The sequence below is a fragment of the Triticum aestivum genome, chromosome 3A, assembly GCF_018294505.1.
Source record: "Triticum aestivum cultivar Chinese Spring chromosome 3A, IWGSC CS RefSeq v2.1, whole genome shotgun sequence".
Lineage (NCBI taxonomy): Eukaryota > Viridiplantae > Streptophyta > Magnoliopsida > Poales > Poaceae > Triticum > Triticum aestivum.
This window is the reverse complement of record NC_057800.1, coordinates 7160750-7171271: the sequence shown is the minus strand read 5'-3', so window position 1 is coordinate 7171271 and position 10522 is coordinate 7160750.

The window sequence follows — 10522 nt, the reverse complement described above, 5'->3', positions numbered from 1 at the left end:
ATTTAATATCTATAAAAAATGTTTCTAGTGTACACAAATTTGTTCATAAAATATGGTCTAATATTCTTGAAAAATGGAGAAGTTTTTACAAAAAATATTTGTTAGGTTCTTTACAAAAAAACTCATTTTGGGAAATCGAAAAATGGAAAATGAATATGCGGAAATTTGTCTTTTTCATTAGAGGTGGATCGAAAACTTTTTTACACCCAACCATTTGGTTAATTGTACATTAAATATGGCCTAGTATTTTAGAAATTTGATTTGGTCCAGTTTTGCAACAAATATATGGTAGGTCCTTAAAAAAACCCTCGTGTTGGGCACTAAAAATTGGAAAATTGGTTTTTTGTCCAAAGAAAATAAAAACTCCCTTGGGAAACATTGTTCGTCATTGCAAGATGCACCATTGTTCACTTTATGAGATCATTTGAACAAATTATGCCATGAATTTGTTATGCCCGTTTCAAAATGGGGTCAAAACGGCGGGCTTGACCGTTCCTAGCTAGTGGTTTAATCTTGGAAATTTTTTGATGTTTCTCTGATTAAATAGATATTTATGTACCTATAAATCTTTTTTGAAAAAATAAAGAGCAAACTATGAGGCAACTGCAGTTCAAATTTGACCCGCTTCATACTAAATCGGCGGAAATTTATCTTTTTCACGAGAGGTGGATCAAGACTTTTGACACCCAACCATTTGGTCAATTGTGCATTAAATATGGCCTAGTATTTTAGAAAATTAATTTGGTCCAATTTTGCAAAAAATATATGGTAGGTCCTTCACAAAAAAACTCATTTCAGGCACTCAAAAAATGGAAAATGAAATTTCCGTGCAAAGAAAATGAAAACTCCCTTAGGCAACATTATTTGGAATTCGAAGATGCACCCTTGTGCACAATATGAGATCATTTGAACAAACTATGTCATAAATGTGGCAATAAAATTGATCATTCGGCTTGAAAGTCATGAATCTTCATGCATGATAGCTCGTTTCTGAGACACTTTTTTAAAATAATATCCGTATTACAAGTTTATTATTTTTCCTGGCAACTTGGTCACATATAATGACACAATGAGAAGGTTTTCCATTTTTTCGATTTTTTTAATTTTTTATGCCCGTTTCAATATGCGGTCAAAATGGCGGGCTTGACCGTTCCTAGCTACTGGTTGAATCTTGGAAAACTTTTGATGTTTCTCTGATTAAATAGATACTTATGTACCTAAAATGATTTTTGGAAAAAATAAAGAGCAAACTATGAGGCAGTTGCAGTTCAAATATGACCCGCTTCCAACTGAATCGGCAGAAATTTGTCTTTTTCACGAGAGGTGGATCAAGGCTTTTGACACCCAACCATTTGGTCAATTGTGCATTACATATGGCCTAGTGTTTTAGAAAATTTATTTGGTCCAATTTTGCAACAAATATATGATAGGTCCTTCACAAAAAAAACTCATTTTGGGCACTCAAAAAATGGAAAATGATTTTTTCGTGAAAAGAAAATGAAAACTTCCTTAGGAAACATTGTTCCCCATTCCAAGACGTAAAAATCTTGGTTTGTCTATGATGTAATATACACTTTTGTACCTAAGAATAATTTTTGAAAAAATAAAGAGCAAACTATAAGACACTTGTAGTTCAAATTTGACCTGCTTCTTGTCGAATTGGCTGTTTCACAAAATAGCTAGAAAGATCGGAAATGCAATCAAATTGGTGATTATCCATGAAATGTGGTCTAACTTAAGTGAAAATTTTAGTGATGCCATTTTACAAAATATTTTTGGTAGCTGCTTCACAACCTCTCCTTGTTTTTAACACTAAGAAAAGTAATTTCTAATAGCTCAAGTTTCGAACCAATCAGCACGCAGCACACGGATCACCCCCACTGTATTCGATCTGAGCCGTCCACCTCCTATGGATCCAACGTCTCTTACTAACCTCTCCTCCCTCCTCCCTCGATCCCCTTCCTTCCCGAGAAACCCTAGGTGGCTAGGTGAAGTGCTGTCGCCTCCCTCTTCCTCCCTCTCCCCGATCCCCTCCTCCGCCACCCTCCTCCCCCATCCCCGGCCATCCCCCCTCCACCACCCCTCCTGTCCCAGTCAACGCTCTCTCTCTCTCTCTCTCTCTCTCTCTCTCTCTCGGTTCAGTGAGATGGGATCCACTCCCGCAGCCGCCGCCCCATCCTCACCCTCACCGTCGACGACCACCCGCTGGCGTCGCACACCACCGCGCCCTCCCCTACCTTGGCCCCAGGTCGGGCAGTGCAAGGCGATGCTCTAGACCCGCGAGGGCCACAGCCTTGCCATGGTGCGCTCCTTCCTCCCTCTCCTCCCAGACCCGCGACGGCCGCAGCTTCCTTCCTTAGACCTGACTGGCGACCTCTGCCCGCCCTCTCCTCCCCTTCTCTCCCTACGCGCTGGCCATGCCGGCCCCTCTCTAGTTCGTCCGCTTCTTCGCTTGGATCCGCATGACCCACCCTCACCTCACCTCGTCTCATGTCTCTGCGTTTTAGATCCACCACGGCAATGTCACCTTGAGCCTCGACCTCCACGGACGGCGGCCAGATCGAGCGGAGCTTCCCTTCCTCTGCCCGACGGGACAAGGACAAGGAAAAGCAACAGCATCATCGCATCATCAAGGTCTGATTTCATCTTATTCCCTCTGTTTATTTTCTACAATCCCAAGTCATTGCTGCAATCCCTCCCTCCCTCCCTCATGTTGGATTGGCTTGTTCGATCTGGGCTGGTGGCTGATTCTGGCTGGGTTCATTCGTGGGCAGGGACCAAGGTCGGGTACAAGCCCAGGGTGATCATGTTGGGGAACATAGTAATTTCAAAAAAATTCCTACGCACACGCAAGATCATGGTGATGCATAGCAACGAGAGGGGATAGTGTTGTCCACGTACCCTCGTAGACCGAAAGCGGAAGCGTTATAACACCGCGGTTGATGTAGTCGTACGTCTTCACGGCTCGACCAATCAAGCATCGAAACTACGGCACCTCCGAGTTCTAGCACACGTTCAGCTCGATGACGATCCCCGGACTACAATCCAGCTGAATGTCGGGGAAGAGTTTCGTCAGCACGACGGCGTGGTGACGATCTTGATGCTCTACCATCGCAGGGCTTCACCTAAGCACCGCTACAATATTATCGAGGATTATGGTGGAGGGGGGCACCGCACACGGCTAATAGATCTCAAGGATCAATTGTTGTGTCTAGAGGTGCCCCCCTGCCCCCGTATATAAAGGAGCAAGGGGGAGGGGCGGCCGGCCAGGAGGAGGCGCGCCAGGGAGGAGTCCTACTCCTACCGGGAGTAGGACTCCCTCCTTTCCTTGTCCAAGTAGGAGAGGGGGGAGGAAGGGAGAGAGGAGAGGAAGGAAAGGGGGGCGCCGCCCCCCCTCCTTGTCCAATTCGGCCTAGAGGGGGAGGGGGGCGCGGCCTGCCCTGGCCGCCCCTCCTCTGCTCCACTTTGGGCCCATGAGGGCCATTAACCCCCCGGGGGGTTCCGGTAACCCCCCGGTACTTTGTTCTATATTTGATAACCCCCGGAACCATTCCTGTGTCCTAATATAGTCGTCCAATATGTCAATCTTTATGTCTCGACCATTTCGAGACTCCTCGTCATGTCCGTGATCACATCCGGGACTCCAAACAACCTTCGATACATCAAAACATATAAACTCATAATGAAACTGTCATCGTAACATTAAGCGTGCGGACCCTACGGGTTCGAGAACAATGTAGACATGACCGAGACACGTCTCCGGTCAATAACCAGTAGCGGAACCTGGATGCTCATATTGGCTCCTACATATTCTACGAAGATCTTTATCGGTCAGACCGCATAACAACATACGGTGTTCCCTTTGTCATCGGTATGTTACTTGTCCGAGATTCGATCATCGGTATCTCAATACCTAGTTCAATCTCGTTACCGGCAAGTCTCTTTACTCGTTCCGTAATACATCATCTCACAACTAACTCATTAGTTGCAATGCTTGCAAGGCTTATGTGATGCATTACCGAGAGGGCCCAGAGATACCTCTCCGACAATCGGAGTGACAAATCCTAATCTCGAAATACGCCAACCCAACATGTACCTTTGGAGACACCTGTAGAGCTCCTTTATAATCACTCAGTTATGTTGTGACGTTTGGTAGCACACAAAGTGTTCCTCTGGCAAACGGGAGTTGCATAATCTCATAGTCATAGGAACATGTATAAGTCATGAAGAAAGCAATAGCAACATACTAAACGATCGGGTGCTAAGCTAATGGAATGGGTCATGTCAATCACATCATTCTTCTAATGATGTGATCTCGTTAATCAAATAACAACTCTTTTGTTCATGGTTAGGAAACATAACCATCTTCGATTAACGAGCTAGTCAAGTAGAGGCATACTAGTGACACTCTGTTTGTCTATGTATTCACACATGTATTATGTTTCCGGTTAATACAATTCTAGTATGAATAATAAACATTTATCATGATATAAGGAAATAAATAATAACTTTATTATTGCCTCTAGGGCATATTTCCTTCGGATCGTTGGCGGGAAGGACCTGGAGCACGACTGCAGGGCGCGCCGCGGGATCGGCTACTTCATTGAGCCGCTTGTTCTGCTCGGCCTCTTCGCCAGGTCGACCTTGTACATTCGTCTCAAAGGTGAAGGGTGTTTTCTTATCCTGCTTCTGCTTGAGATCAATTGATTCGATGTCAGATTATGTGTATATACTTGCAAGTTCAAAATGTAGTATAATAGTGTTGATATAATGTAGTGCTGGGCACCACCTCATGTGATTATCTAATTTACTGTGATTATCTAATTTAGCACGCTGCTGATCTTATAATGCTACTCTGCATACTTATCTTGCTGCCTGGTAAGGGTTCCCCTTGAAGGATTGATTGTGCTCTGTATCCTACCATGATATATTCTCAGCGAGTTTACTGAAATTTCTCTAGTCTGAAAAATAGTTAACAGTTTCTCTGTTTGGTACTATTAAACTGATAGTCAGAGAAACCGTTAAAGTGTTGGTTTCATACTACTCACAATCAACAGATCAATTTCAGTACTTCTGTTTGGTACTATTTGCCACTAGTAAGAACAATTGTTTGTGAAGCTAGTAAAAATTATGGAACTTAAAAGGTCAAATAAGTTGATTTATCTCTTTTCAGCCTTAACAAAGAAGCTGAAGTTATCCGTTCTATTTAGCCTATTTTTACTTGGGTTGGATTAACCTGTGAACAAAATTCAAGTTCCTATAATACTAAATTAAATCTAGTTTCTGCACATCATATTGTTTTCAGGTTTAGCACCTGAGTTGTATTCTTCCACATGAATGGAACCTCTTATGGTTGTTTTACCACGTTGTAGTTCCTGCCTGAGAGAAACCGCAGTTTCCCCTCCAACTCAGTGATTATTGGTCCACATGAATGACATGTTTTTAAATCTATTTCCTAATTTTGTGGTCTGCAGAACAAGGCTAGTTGCCGTAGCTGCTCAAAATTTCATTACATACATCGCAGACCATGGGCACATACAAGAAGTGAAGGGAAGGAGAAGAACCTGGAAGAACAGAGGTGCTCTATCCTCCATCCGTGCCTGTCCTCCTCCGTGCCAGTGTCGAACAGCCTTCGTTCGTCGCTTGCGAGCACCATGCGCCTTGGTTGGCCATGAAGCCATTGTCCTCTGCTGCATGGATGAACCCAAAGCATCAGTACATCTACACTGGCACATAGTACAGACATGGTATCACAGATGTTCTCACTAGCTAGGATTTTCTTGGTATATAGTGTACTGACATGTGCAACTCTAACTAAACTGATTATAGAAATGAAAGGAACTGTAAGAACAAGTTCATTCATAATCCAGGCATGTAAAATTTTAAGCACCAGCAGAACAAATATAAGAAACCAAACCAGCAGAACAAAGTGTGTGAATCAAAGTGGCTCTCAAGCAAAATCTCTAGCAAAACTACAATGCAACGTATAGTACAAAAAAGAAAACTAAAACTGCTGGTACAAAAAGGCCATGGCCCAGAAAATAAAAAGGCTGAATTGTAGGGGTTGGCCCATGTAGTTCACCAAAATTAGCAGCGAAAAAAATATAAATGGGCTGAATTAATGGGCTCGGCCCATATAAACACCGAATTGGACCGGGTTGATTCTTATCCATGTCAGCTTGCCATGCTGGATCGTACGTGGCCTGGGGAGGCTGCTAGTGACCAAAAATTTGGTCAAAGAACCAACGACCTTTTACATATCACAAAGAAGGTCGTTAATTTCAGTCTACGACGGCCAGCTTTTGACCATCTGTTTTTTGTCACAAAAAGGTCGCAAATAAAAAAACAATGACCATTCAGTGACCAATAATGATAGTCGCAAGTTGACATATTTCTTGTAGTGGTTAATGCTATGATAAATAAAATTTACACCTAGGAAGCATGGCAAGAGATTGAAACTCCATCTATAAATATATGAGAAGCATGGCAGATGCATCAGTATATAGGATGATAGGAACTTACCTGGAAGCATGGCAAGAGATTGAAATTATGTCCAACATAGGAAGCGTGAATGATCTGAAGCAAGAATATTTTGCTATCACCACATAACTAAGCCGTATTGGAAGCACGGAAATTTCAAGATGCAAAATAACATGCTTGCCACTAATATCTGGGTGCAGAAATTTATTATCTTTAAAAGGATCCAGCCAATGAGTTGATTTCTTTTTGTCAACAACCAAGGGCAATGCTACATCTATGTAATTATACTTGCGCGGTTAACGTAATAGGCCAGATGGTAATTTGTGATTGGGGTCGGGGGAAGATGGGGCCCACCCCAGTTAAAATTGGGGGTGGGGGGGGGGGGGATTATTGTGGGAAGGTTACGTAAAATTTTACGTTAGCCTTCGTAAGTGTAGCATTATCGTAACAAGCAATTGCACTTTATAGTGAAATTGCCTATCTTTCTTTATGTAACTCCCGCAAGAAACAGAAGGTCAATTCCTTTTAAAACTTCAGGAAATTGCTTTAGCGTTTGTGGAAGTTGTGAATGAGAAGCCATGTAGGTACACTCCTTATCAACATCGTCCAGTTTGCGTGAGATATGTGTGGATTTGTCACTGCTTCTAGTGTAATACGGGTTTGACTCCGGGCGTATAGTGGATGACTATGCCCCCACATCTCTGAACTATGCATCCCTATGCCCACGTGAATCGAAAATACTCACTCCATTCGTTTCGCAAAAAAAAAATTGCTCACTCCATTCCCTTATACAAGGTCAATTCATATTTTTATACACTTTGACCATTAATTTTATTAAGAAAAAGTTAGTTATATGCCACAAAAAGTATATCATTGGATGCACATTTCAAAGAACTTTCCGATGATATAATTTTATGGCATATAATCCATACTTAGTTGATCAAAATTATAAGTCAAAGATCGACAAAAAAAAGGAACTGGCCTTGTATAAGAAAATGGATTTAGTAAGGACAGTGACCCCTTCCCCTCCGTTCCCAAATCTCGTCTCAGTCTCGTAGTTTATGCAAAATGAAGATTAAAAAAAACCTACATATTACGCATGTCTTCAAGAAGGTAACGACTCAAAAAAAACATTGTCATTGTCAGGTATATCCTACACGTGCCAGACCTAGATCGACTTCCACCCCGGAGCTCGAGACGGAGTGCACATAGCACTATCATCAAAATGGATTCCTGCCGAGCTGTCCCTGCCAATGCTGCCTAACGACATGCAACTATCTTGTCTCCCAAGGACGCAGCCTCCCATCGGACGGCTGAGATCCACACTGCCGTGGTAAGAGCAATCTCAAACAGATAGATTATGTCGACACGAATATGGTGCTGCGACTCTCCTCTGGATGCATGCGGCGATCCTCTCGCCTCGGACGCCGCGCAGCGCTGTGGCCTGCTCCGCTGAGTTGGCGGAAATCCTAGGTAGCTTCTTTTTTTGAGCGGTGAAGCCTGACCTGCCGTGCGGCGCAGCCTGCCTGCTCGCCGGCCACCCAACTCCGGCGCCCCCGCGTGCCTAGTAACCGAGGTAGACGACGTGTTCTTCCACGCTTATTGGGCCAGTACGTGCCGTAGCTGACGGGCTACCATCCATCATCGGGCTTCGCTTTCGCCTGTACGTGCACTCGAGGAGGACCGACTACGTACGTCGTCACATTAGTTAGTACCGCATCGCGTAGGGGAGACGACGCCCAAGTAGGTTATATGCTCGTTTTCAGGCACCATGGATAACCACCCGGCGAGGGTGGTCAGCAATCTCTCATTCCAAACCACATATTGGTTGATTGTAGCGATCTTCATGCCAAGCATCATCGTTGTGGGTCTTCTATTCTTGTTTCTTCCATATTCTATGGCGGTTCAGCTTGAATCTGTCAAGCTGACGCCCTTGGCATGCGCATACACTCCGACATGGAGTGATTAGCTTTCTTTTCTTTTTATCTCGTCGTATGTATAAGGAGCAGCTAGTGCCCACTTAGAGCATCTCCAACAGCCGCCCGAAGCATGGCGCCCAAAAACGGGTTTAGAGGACGCAAGTAGTTTTTTTTAGGGCGCTAGAAGAAGTTTGCTTCAACAAGTGCTGTAAAATATGTTGCGCGTGCGAGTCCAGCGGTCCCAATCAAGCGGTCCCATCTGAAGCAACCCAGAGTTTGCAGCACGCGCGACCGGACGCACTAAATATGCTGTGCGCGATGCCTTTTTAATGTGTGCGCTGCATTAGTTATAGCGCGCGCGCTTTTTGTGCGGCTGCTGGAGACTTCAAATGGGGTCTGTGCGCGCTAAAAGCAGTTTTTATACCGCGCTCGCTTATATAGCGCTTTTGTTGAAGATGCTCTTAGGCACGCACGCATACACATGTCTTACCCCTGTGAGCATCTCGAACACAGTATAGACGTAGACGCTCACACATACACATATGCACTTATCACACTTTTCTTATGAACACCTGCGAGAGATTGAGCTAGGAAAATGCGAGCATCAATATTAAGTCTAATCTAGGGCTTGAATTCCAACCAAAAGCGTCAATCTAATATAAATAAACTCATAGCATGAGCAAGATTCAATCCAACACAAAGAAGCTCAAGATAAGAGGTGATACATCATATAGAAGTAGGGCGCTGCTACGCGTCCGCCGGCCGATGTTTAGATATTATCCGTCGCCTCGACCGTCGTTGGATGCCCGAGCTGATAACCATCTGATGTAGTGTCCGCGCCCCGCAAGCCCACTTGTTATTTCCCGCAACAAACATTTTGTTGCAGAAACAAGACCACATGCCCACTTGTTACTTCCCGCAACAAACGCTTCGTTGCAGAAAAAAAGACCGCATGCCCACTTGTTACTTCCCGCAACAAACACTCTGTTGCAGAAACAAGAACACATGCATGCTCACTCGTTACAGGCTCCGGACAGATCTAGTTGCCGGCCACCGCTGATCCTGAGCCAGTCGTCGACGCCACCGCGTTGGATAAGCCCCGGTCACCCAACTCCTTGCGCTGCCGCGTCCGCCGCCCTCCCAAATCGAGCCGCTCACACTCCTAGCCACACGAGTCCACGCTGCTGCGGGATGAAACCCCCTTCTGTTATCCAGTTGCAGGAATGGTTGTCCTGAAACAAGAGGAGAGTTGCAAAAAACAGACGCGCCTCCATTGGACGCGGGAGTGCTCTCGACCATTTGATAAAATATAGATCGGACGGCCACGAAGCCGGCTAATGGGCGCGCGCGACCGGTCGACAGAAGGTAAGCTTGACGGCCACGGCACCACACATGCCGGCGACACGGGACGAACAACGAGGTGCAAAGAAAGGCTGGGGACGAGCAGATCTGGGCGGCGCCAGCCATGCACAACTCAACATCGGCTGTAGAGTCCGGCGAGCCTGATCGCTTCCATGGAGCTTCGGGCCGGCATCGGTGACGTCGCAAGGGTGGTGCCGTTAGATGCGGTGGCACGGCGAGTGGAGCGAGAGCAAGATAGGGAGCGGCGGCGGGGTACCTCGGCTGCGCTGGCAACAGCTCTCAAGGATCCAGATCCTGCAACACGCGACCTATTTCGGTGGGCAAACTGCAACAAGGGTTCAGTTGCAAAAATGCAAGAGATAATTTTAGGTGAGCCACGCGGGATACGCGTCACAAGTACGAGACGGTGGACGGCCGCATGCGATATGCCAGCTGAAGGCGAGCGTTTTCCATAGAAGTAACGTTAACACCCTAATCTGTGAATATAGAGGTGAATACCATCCGTTGATTTACCTTCATCCAATGACTGATAGGAAGCAAATCCAAGCATCCGCGTCCATTCGATTTACTTATTGGTTGCACCAAATTGTGCCACCTTGCGTCTCTAGACATCTCTATCTTGCCACTCGTATGAGGTGGTTATGTGGTCTGTCGTGAATGAAACAAAGATGTAGTGGTATCATGTTGCTACGTGCTTCTCTAGAATAACCGTGTAAAATTATGAACAATGCGCACGCTGCGGCCCGTCTCATGTTGTCCAT